Source organism: Rosa chinensis, chromosome 3 (assembly GCF_002994745.2).
Source record: "Rosa chinensis cultivar Old Blush chromosome 3, RchiOBHm-V2, whole genome shotgun sequence".
NCBI lineage: Eukaryota > Viridiplantae > Streptophyta > Magnoliopsida > Rosales > Rosaceae > Rosa > Rosa chinensis.
The window spans coordinates 9,031,587-9,042,213 of NC_037090.1; the positions used below are offsets into that span (position 1 = coordinate 9,031,587).

General features: G+C 40.1%; 1 long non-coding RNA gene across 1 annotated transcript; it reads right to left on the reverse strand.

Moving 5' to 3' along the window:
• Positions 1–7,710: 7,710 nt before the first annotated feature.
• On the reverse strand, positions 7,711–9,219 carry LOC121052152. Its single transcript, XR_005808198.1, has 5 exons — positions 8,976–9,219; positions 8,765–8,871; positions 8,184–8,277; positions 7,914–8,056; positions 7,711–7,794 (listed from the first exon to the last, which is right to left on the reverse strand). It is a non-coding gene; the product is annotated as an uncharacterized LOC121052152 (long non-coding RNA).
• Positions 9,220–10,627: the final 1,408 nt, after the last annotated feature.

Below are 10,627 nucleotides of genomic sequence, written 5' to 3' on the forward strand. Positions count from 1 at the left end.
ATGAAGAAGACCCCAGAAGGCAGTGGGTCTCACTCGAAGAAAGATTTGGCAACGTCCGTGACTCCCTGCTTCCTCACCTAGAAGTGAGATGGCATAGTCTCTGCTTCTGTGATTTCAAGTCAGTTCTTAACTACAACTCAGGAGCACTTCGCATTAAATTCTTAATGAAATTCTGTGGTAAAGAGATCACAAATGCGATGTTGATTGAGAAGACTCTCTCTAGCTTTCTTGTGTCTGCATTGATGGTTGCTAAGAACTATCGAATTGATGTTACTGCAGGACGGATCACAAGGTTTCATGAGCTCATTGGAGCTATGAATGTCGCTGAAAAGCATGACAATATCCTTGTGAAGAACTATAATTCGAGATCCGCGGAAATAGAGCATATTTTGGAATCCAATTATAATCGCGCCCCTAAGAGAAGGCGCCAAGACTGAAACCCTAACCTTAGGGATACTTCTGGATGTTCTAGTCCATATAATTGCTCTACTTAGGAAGGTAATCGCCAAAATAGGCGAACACAGAACCGAAGATGTCAACGTGGAAAGAGAGAGGGAGGCAATGCCTCTGGCCGTGTTGTTGGCGCCACCAACACTCAGAGCCATCTAAATGATGCTTTCAAAGCGCCTCAATCAATGGTGTTTGAGCAAAGAGATGTATATTCTCGATGTGGAGTGTCTGAACATTGGGCACACATTTGTAGAGCTCGTGAAGAAATTGTCACCGCCTACAAAGCATATTGTAAAGCAAGAGAAGTTTACTATGTGGAACAAGAAGATCAAGAAGATGATCTAGAGTGAAGGGTTGAAGACTACAAATCTGGCTGGGATCAATAGATCGCCAATTCTATTTAAGTCTATATTTTTCCAAGAGATGTAAGAACCAATAGCCATATACTTTGTAGTAGATGCCAATGGTTTAGTCTTTCTTCAAAGTAGGCTCACCCAAATTAAGTGTGATGTCTGGGAAGGTTCTGAGATTAGTGGAACTTAAGCGAGCATTACTCCACTGACATCTCCCTACTCACCTGGTCACATTTATTTTGGAACTAACCAAAGAAGATAGACGACTACCATCGTTTTGCATTAGCTAGCATTTTGGATTAGATTTTATTTAGTAAAAGAGACAATGATGTATTCCGTTGGCTTATGAATAAAATTTCGAGTTCTTTCCATTATGACTCAATTTTGATTCTAAGCATATTACTTTGTGACTACGATGGCTGGGTCATCAGTATTAATTCAAGGACATGGAATAGCCCAAGTTCCACTTGCTAAATGGCACCTTAATTACTGTCACATAAACTCTCTACGCTCCTAGCTAGGGCAAATCGCACCTATGAATAGCCAACTGACTCCATGCAAAATCTCGTGTAGAGAACGGAAATGAGTTCCTTTGCAATAACTCTAACGATTGTGAACAAAGGCGCATCTTAGAGAAGTTTATGTGTCTCTCTAGTGGACTCTATGTCACTATTCGAGCTATTAAATCCAATGAAGTTATGAGAGAAGATCTCTTGGATTTAGACACATATTGACTTTGTCACTACAGGATAGGTCATCCTGGTCATGATATAATGCTTCGTCTACTAAAGACTTCACATGGACATCCTTTCTCTCGAGAGAAATGAAGCATGAATCAAAAGTTGATTCCTGGATTAAGTGTGACCGACGCTGCTGCCTAGAGCACCGCCTCCGTCCACCACTAGCCTAGGGCTGGTGCAGTCCCTATCTATGACACCATGGATAGCGTCCATCATGATGATGGCACCCTAGGTGATGTTTCAATCACCAACTTGCTTCAAATAGCGTTTCAGACGCTCAGACCCAACTAAAATTCTCATTGGTTGCTTCTAAAGCCTCTCTCGCTCGTTTTACAAAGCCCGTTCCTTAAGAAAATTAGGACTGAGACCGTCCTATGCAAAGGATATGAAAATACTCATTATGTTCTTACATAGAATCCGTAGGGATTCTGTGGACTAGTTCAACCAACTTGCGGACGTTTAAATATCTCATGATGTTGGTTGACACGCAAACACGCTGGTCACGTGTTGTGCCATTGTCCACTTGTAAATGTTGTTTATGCTACACTCCTAGCAAATATCATACAACAACATGCTCACTCCCTGGATCATCATATTCCGTCAATTGGACTTGACGATGCTAGAGAGTTTACATCGAAGACTTTCGATGGGTATTGCATTGGGACTGATGTTGGACATCATATTCTCATGCACACACCCAAATAGTCTCGTGGAAATGACTATGATGGGTCAGGACATTGGTAATGCACACCAATCTCCTTATATCCGCTTAGGGTGATGCAATATCGCATGCAGCTATGCTAATTCGTCTACAACCCACCGCCACTCAATCTACCTTTGCGTTACAGCTAGTGACTGGGTACGAGTATCGTACTTACGCATATTTGAGTGAGCCATTTATGTGCCAATTGCACCGCCACAATGCACTATGATGGGTCCTTACAGATGAATGGGCAACTACGTTGGATTTGAGATTCCAACAATCGTCAGCCACTCAATGCCCTTGCTAGGCAATCTCCTTACCACTAGATTTGCGAATGTCACTTTAATGAGATAGTTTTCCCATCGTTAGGGGGAGATAAGAACACGAATGTTCAGCAGGAACACAGGAATTGTCGTAGTCTGTCCCCACTATGTCTCATCTCGATTCCGGTTAAAGTGACGAGATCACACAAACATGCTGCAAACAAGCCTGCAAGGAAGGACGACCCTACGAGAAGACGTATCACCACCCTACATGGAGGTAGGCATAGTGCCAATGCCAAAAAGAGTGGCACTCTAGCGTTATAGGCCATGGCCCCAGCTAGGATGCGTGGCACATTCCAATCCTTTGATCATCAAGACTCAGAATCTGTCTTATGAGTATCTTCCGGGTTATGGTTATCGTTGGGGGACGCCTCAACGTCAGAACCTATTCCTGAGAATATAGAGCTCTATGAAAACTACACTAGTGTACGTGAGACGTGGGATAGAAACTCCATCATAACTGATGATGTAGTTGAGAATTTTGTTGCGCATGAGTTTGTTGAGTCAGATGATATCGAACCACACTCCGTTGATGAATGAATGTCAAAGTAGAGAAATTTGGCCTAAATGGAAAGATGTGATCCAGGTTAAGATGGGTTCTCTAACGAAGAGGAAGGTTTTCGAGCCAGTGATGCCAACACCTCCAAACATAAAACCTATTGACTAATGGGTCTTCGTTAGAAAGCGTGATGAGAGAAAGATATGGCAATCTCACCTTATGGCGCAAGGCTTCTCACAAAACACCTTGGAATTGACTACGATGAGACATATTCTCTCGTAATGGATGTCATTGCACTCCACTACCCTGTCAGTTTGGTAGTTTCCGAATAACTGATTATGCAGCTTACAAATGTGGTCACTACGTATTTCTATGGGGATCTAGATACGGAATATACATGAAGGTTCATGGTGAACTTCATTTACCAAGTCAAGTGGCTCTAGACCACGGAGCTCGTTTACAAAGAGGTTGAAACGCTCACTGAAGTGACTACTTGATTAGGAAGGGATATGCCTATGCATTTCCATAACAAGTTTCGGATTCTATCGTGGTTTATGTTGGACATGATCTTCATTGGAAGCCCTTAAAGAGTTAAGGGAAACCGCTGAACACTTGAAATCCGAGTTTGAGATGAAGGATTTTGGGAGAACATGATTATATCTCGGTTTGGAACTTGAGCATCATGTTGATAGATGCTTAGGCATTTTGACAAGGTCAAGCCTCCAAGCACCCCCATGATCGTTAGTAGTCTTGATCCTAAATATGATCATTTTCGTCTAAAAATGATGACGAAGATGTGCTAGAGGCAAAAGTGTACAATAGGCGCATTATTGTACTTACCCCAATGTATAAGACCGAACATCTCATTTGCAGTGAACTTGTTAGCTAGATATAGCTATGCGCCAACGCGACCCCATTAGATTGGTGGAAAAAGATATCTTTCAATACTTGAGATGTACGATTGATATGAGCTTGTTCTATCCCTTCAGAGAGATGATGGATTCGGACCCATCACACACCAGGAATACCGCCAACACTGGCCTGCGTTCACTATCCCCACCCTAAAACGACATGTGTTTTGGAAGGTTTTGTTGATGTTGGGTATCTCTCTGACCCATACAAAGGTCATTCCCAAACTGGTTAAGTGTTCACCATGGGTAAATACCGTGATATCTTAGAGGTCTACAGAACAGACCCTAGTCGCTATATCTTTGAACCATGCAGAGATTATTGCTCTTCACAAAGTAGTTCATGAATGTTTATGGATTAGATCCATAATTACGCATGTTCGAATAATTGTGGTTTGAAGTCTACCATAGATGAGCCTACGAGCATATAGGATATACTGCTTATTTTGAACAAATGAAGCAAGACTACATCAAAAGCTACAACACCAAACATAATCAACAACAACAGACGCTCCTCAAGATCAAAGCGAACTAGGTTCAATCTGAGGAGAGTATGGCAGACTTGCTCACTAAGTCATTGCCTAAATTCCACTTTCGAGAAACATGTTGGTAGCATCGTTTGCGAAAGTTATCCGAACTCCCATGACTGTTGTCATCAGAGGGAGATGCAGACATCAGGGGGAGGTGTCTACATGTATGGTCTCGAAATGTGAAGGGTGTGTTGTAGGGATGGGCGTCCGGACCCGAAAGACCGAGGACCCGACCCGAACCGAGGAAAAAAGACCGAATCGGTTCGGTTTTAGAATAGAAATTTTCGGTTCGGTCTAAAGCCCAACCCAAATTCATGTAATCGGTTCGGTCTCGGATTTCATATTTTCAGGGCCCGAAAGCCCGAACCGACCGAATACTGTAGCACATGCCACATGTCAGTCCATGATTGGGTGTTATAATAATAAGTTAAATATTTAAAAAAAAAATACACAACCCTAAAGGCCTCGGTGTCTTCCAGTCCACTAACTCAACCTCAGCCTCCCTCTCTTTGCGACTTTGCTTGTATCGACCTCAGCCCCAAATTTCAGATCTGATGAAATCTCCCTCTCACTCTCTCAGCCCCAAATTTCAGATCTGAGTTGTCTATCTCTCTCTCCTTCCATTACCAGCTCCTGCTCCGGTCTCGGTATTCAGCTCCTGCTCTGGTCTCGATCTCCAATCCTCACTCCTCCTAACCGAACCCCCCTCTTCACTCTCCTAGTCTCCCTCCATCCAACGCACCACCGACGAACTACATAATGGGGATTGAGGAGGAAGAAAATATATATATATATATATATATATATATATGTATATATTTATATGAATAGAAGTGCAGAAGAAGATGAATAAGAAGTGTCGAAGAAGACTAGAAATGAAAGAGGGAGGAAGGAAAGAAAAAAGCAAAGAAGAAGAAGAAGAAGAATATATGAATTAATGAATAGAAGTATAGAACTGCATGAGAAGAAGAAGAAAGTGTCGAAGAAGACCAGAAAAGAAAGAGATAGTATAAAGTAAAAGAGGGCAGAGCCTTTTGTCTTGTTTTGTTTTATTCCAACCGCTCAGGGCAAATAAATATAAACGTTGAACATAATGTTCTGAGAGTGTCTCATGCTCCAGTGGTTGGGACCAAGGATTTGGTGCAAGAGGTAAAGGGTTCGAACCTTGCCTCTAACCAAATTTTGTGTATTTTGCATATTGGGCCCGAAAAGCCCGAAGCCCGAACTGGCCCGTTTGGGATCGGTTTATGTCGGTTTTCATTTTCGAAAAAGCCCGAACCGGTCCGAACCGAGTGTTTCGGGCTCGGTCTCGGTTTTACCAAATTTCGGGCCCGACCCGACCCGAGCCCAACCCTAGTGTGTTGTGTTATTTTTCCCCTTCGATCGAGGTTATTTTTGTCCCATTGGATTTTGTTACTCGGCAAGGTTTTTAGCGAGGCAACGAGAGAAGCACCACGTTTGGCGATATAAGGGGGAGTGTTCAAGTAAATCCCTATTCTGGTCCAAACCCTAGGTTACTTGACCTAATAGTAATATGGTTTAATTAGAAGGATCTAGATATTCCTATTTAATGTATGATTACATTTCCTTGTATGATTCGGATTTTATGCATTGTAATCCTCTATATAAAGAGGCCCATATTATCAATGAAAATACACAGTGATTTTCTCTCAAATATCGATTCCCTAAAATAAAAATACATTAATCACAATAAATGGTGAATATGCTCGTTCACCCCAGGGGTGAACCTAAAGAGTTATAATTGTGATTGAATTGATGTTCCTTCTATTGATAATCACCAATATATACAGACATACAACCTTGATGAACAAGAAAAACCTATAATCTAGGGATACGGTCATAATCCTACTGTACATGATTTCCTAAAGATACAAGAAATCTATTCTTAATTACATAATATTCTCAATAGAACCTAAGATTTATCCAGATATAAAAGCTTTGTTGCATGAGTTGCCTTTTGTGGGTATTCAATATACGGTATATACCAATAGAAGCTCCAATTAATCTTGCAGCGCACATGTACGTTAACTAGTCATAGATTTGATTTCACTGTTTTACGATGGATGGTTCAACTACTCTGGAGTTTGTTCTACATGTCATTGTTTAAGATACAATCAATAACAAAATTCTTTCTTTCTTTTTAAATATATATATATATATATCATCTCTGCAAATTTTCAGCCAAATTGATGACCGTTAAGGCATTGATAACTGCCTTAAAGCTATTACAGTTCAGGTTGAACAGATTCAGTTCGTCAATTGATTTAAGCGAGTTAGATACCTTAACGATCATCAATTTGGCTGAAAATTTTCAGAGATGATCTATACACTAGTACCTAAAAACTGAACGGTCGAGATGCGGATATGCGACCTAAAAGTGACCCAAAACTCGAAGTTCACTCCGTAAATTTCAAAGCGGACCTCCGCTCTGGATAAAATATGTATATATATATATATATATATAAATTGAATTGAGTACTTTGATTCATCAGATTACATGTAGATATTAGGGTCATAAAATTATTTAGGGCTGGCCTCGGGTCGGTTCTGCAGTTTGCAGTACTCAACCCGAAACCGAAACCGACTATTGCTTATCGGTTCGGATTTGCTGTTTTCGGGATCAAGAACCGAGGTAGAACTGAACCGACTATGGTCGGGTCGGTTTTCGGTTCCTAGTTCGGTTCTTCAGTTCTACAGTTCCCCGGTTCCTATGTTAACCAAACTGTTAGTTTGGCATGAAATACTACTTTCCAGCCATTTTTAGTTTCCTGTTTCCTATTTTCCAGACACACACTCAACATTGCACAATGCCACAATCTATTCACTCATTCATGCTCAACATTATCTACATATATAACAATCAACAATTCAACATCATAATTGCAAATCAACAATTTCCAATAATTCTCAAACTATCAAAGCATGAAACTCATGAAAGCAACTAACTATCAAACAATAATTCAATAGAACCAAGTAACAAACTGCAAAACTGTAGAACAATGCAAAGCTGCAAGTATGCAACAATATAAAATTATACATATTCCAGCAAACTGCAGCAAATAAAAATAAGCAATAGATTGTCCATAGTCCATCCAGAACAATGCAGTTGCATCAATTTGCAGTAAACTAAAATGAATTGAAAGTCTCAAACGGAAACAAATAACTTAAAATTAAAATAGTTCATCAACATTTCATCAAAGTGCACAACTTCAAACAAATTTCCAGCATGGCTTCCTCAATGCAACAAGTCTTCCATCAATATTAAATCTGCATACAGAATTTGTAGCTGCAATCAATGATATTAGGACAGTTAAAATGACAAGAAAATGACAATGACATGTTCTGGTTCAGTCAAACTACGAAAATGACAATGAAATGTTCCATACAATGAGAGGTGGATGATGAAGCTTGAACTATTCAAAAGTTTGAAGCTTTTATATGGCCCAATTTTTTCACTCTCTTCCTTTTCATTGAGTCTTGCATCATCATCATTGATCATGATTATTCTTGAATAAACATATGCTTAGATCTTGCAAGAAACAGATACAATATCAATCCACCAACACTTGAAATCACAATAGAATAGGATGCGAAACACAAACGCAAACGCAAATTTCACAAAAATGAAGCTATAATTTGTCAATTTTGCATATTACCTAAATCTTTCTTTGCTTGTTCAGTTTTTCCCTGCTCCTGCAACAGTGCAACCACATGTATCGCTCATGAGCCTTTTGTTTTTCAATCTCCTCCCTGCAAACAAATAGACATGAAGCCACATTCAGTTACCCTTGAACACTCAAATATTTGGTACAGAAGTCTAGATCCGTGAGAGATTCAAGTCATTCAACAACCCACAAATCACAAAAATAAGGATAACAATAATTGTATCCATTTTCCTAACTGTGCCCACTCATCTAGTTAATTAAAACCCGGCATCAGCAGTAAGAGTTTAATACTAGTATAAGCAATGCAAATATGCAATCAACAAAATTAACCCCCACAGTGGTTCAAACCACATTCAGTTATAATCATCACAATTCCAAGAAACTAAATTTTTCTCGAAAACTATACAAAGAGCATATATTTATATAAACCAGAGACCCAATTGGCACATAACAAGAACTAAACACAAATTAAAGTAGCAGAATTAACTCTAGGGCATCAAATCTCAACAATCACTAGGGATTCGATAAACCCACTTCAAAGACCACAGCTTTCAAGGGACTCTGGAGCTTACCAATTTCACTCGAAGTGCTCATGAGCATCACATGCTATGGACTCTGGAGCTTAACAATTTCACTCGAAATCACAGGCTATGGTCGCTGGACTGCACTCACTGCAAGACTGGGTTCAAACGAAAAGGAAAAACCAAAAAAGTGGTCAAATTTCACAGGAAATTGCAGAGTGATGAGAGTATAGCGAGAAAAATGAAAGGATTGAAAGCTTACGTTGACCAAATCGCAGACGGATCTACATCAACCAAGTCCCAGGCGGAGCTGCATCAACCAAATCGCAGATGGCCAACACAAATCGAAGACGAGATGTTTCTGGGTTCGTCTCGCTCGTCTGGGCTGAGAGCCTGAGAGTCTCAGAGTCGTCTTCAAATATGAGATAGGATGGAGACTGAGAGAGTGAGAGAGTGATCTAGGATGGAGACTGAGAGAGTCTCCGAATCTGATCTAGGATGCAGAGTGAGAGACTGAGAGTTTGAGGGAAGAGATAATTTAGGGTTTTGATCGAATGGATAGGAGATTATGAGATAAAATGGAAGGTTCTGATTGCATTTGGAAGACCTGATCACATGAGAAAGGGTCTATTTTACAAAAACAAGCTCGGCCTTATTATCCAATTATACAATGACATGTGTATTTCGGTTCCAAAGAGGTTTTAAAACCAAGCACCGGAACCGAACCGAATAGACAACTCCAGGAACCAAACTGAGAAAAATGCAAACACATATGTCGTAGAACCGAACCGAACTGAGATTTTCGATGCGGTTCGGTGCGATTCCTCCGGTTTTACGGCTCCAAATCCCAACCCTAAAATTATTTGCTTAAACCGACCAAACCGAATCAATCTGGTGGTTCGATTCAACGACGTCAACTTGGTGTTCCTGAACCAAACAAAACCAAATTAGGTGTTCCTGAACAATTCGAGTTAACAGCCGAACAACCTATTTTAAATTGATGCCATGTCGCGTCATTATTGGTACTCATTCCTGTTGCATGGTCTGCAGTTCCCCTAGCCCAGGATTCTTCGAAGATTTTAGAATTTTTGAAAGCTACCTCCTGTACGTATATATTAATTGCATATTGTTCTAATGAAATCCTCGAGATTTTCATTCATGGTACATATGGCGGCCCACTTGAAACTTTCAAGTTCCCCCTTCCAAAAAAAAGCCATGACTCCTCTTTTAGCTAGGTTCTTCAATTACGATCGATTTGTTGAACTTTAGCTCTGATTTGCAAGTTGGTCATTGGTTTTGGCCCTTGGCCTTCTGGTCAATCGATATGCTTGATGCATGCTCCAATGGAAAAATATACTAGCCTATATCCTAGCTAGTCTATATCAATGACCTCAAGGCAAAGATGTTCAAATATGGAGAAGCATGAACTAGCAAGCGAACTACTTAATTCGTTACTTCGTACGTATCTAAATGGATAGGTAACTAGATGAGCATGACACACACAGTTGGCCTTTCATCCAGCAAAGAACGAAAGTGATAATACGCACATTTAAATTTTAAACAGACAAGAAAATGAAATAATAGTCGTGTCAATTAACACATTAACTTCTCGCCCTAAAATATAATAGCATACGTGTAAGAGTTGCGAATCACAGAGCAGCCATTGAGAGCCATTTCAAAGTCGGAGTTTTAGAGCTTCAGGCATGCAGCAGCACGTAGACCATTAATCCCATAAATTTGAGTCACTTTCTTCTCTACGTCATACACAGATTTTATTTCACTCTCTCTTTCATACAATTTCATGCAGATCTGGTTTCTGATTCCAATCCTTATGTGGTACTACCAAATTTAAAAGAGCAACGAAAATTTTCCAATATATATCAATCTAAACTTGGGGAGAATAATTTTTATTAA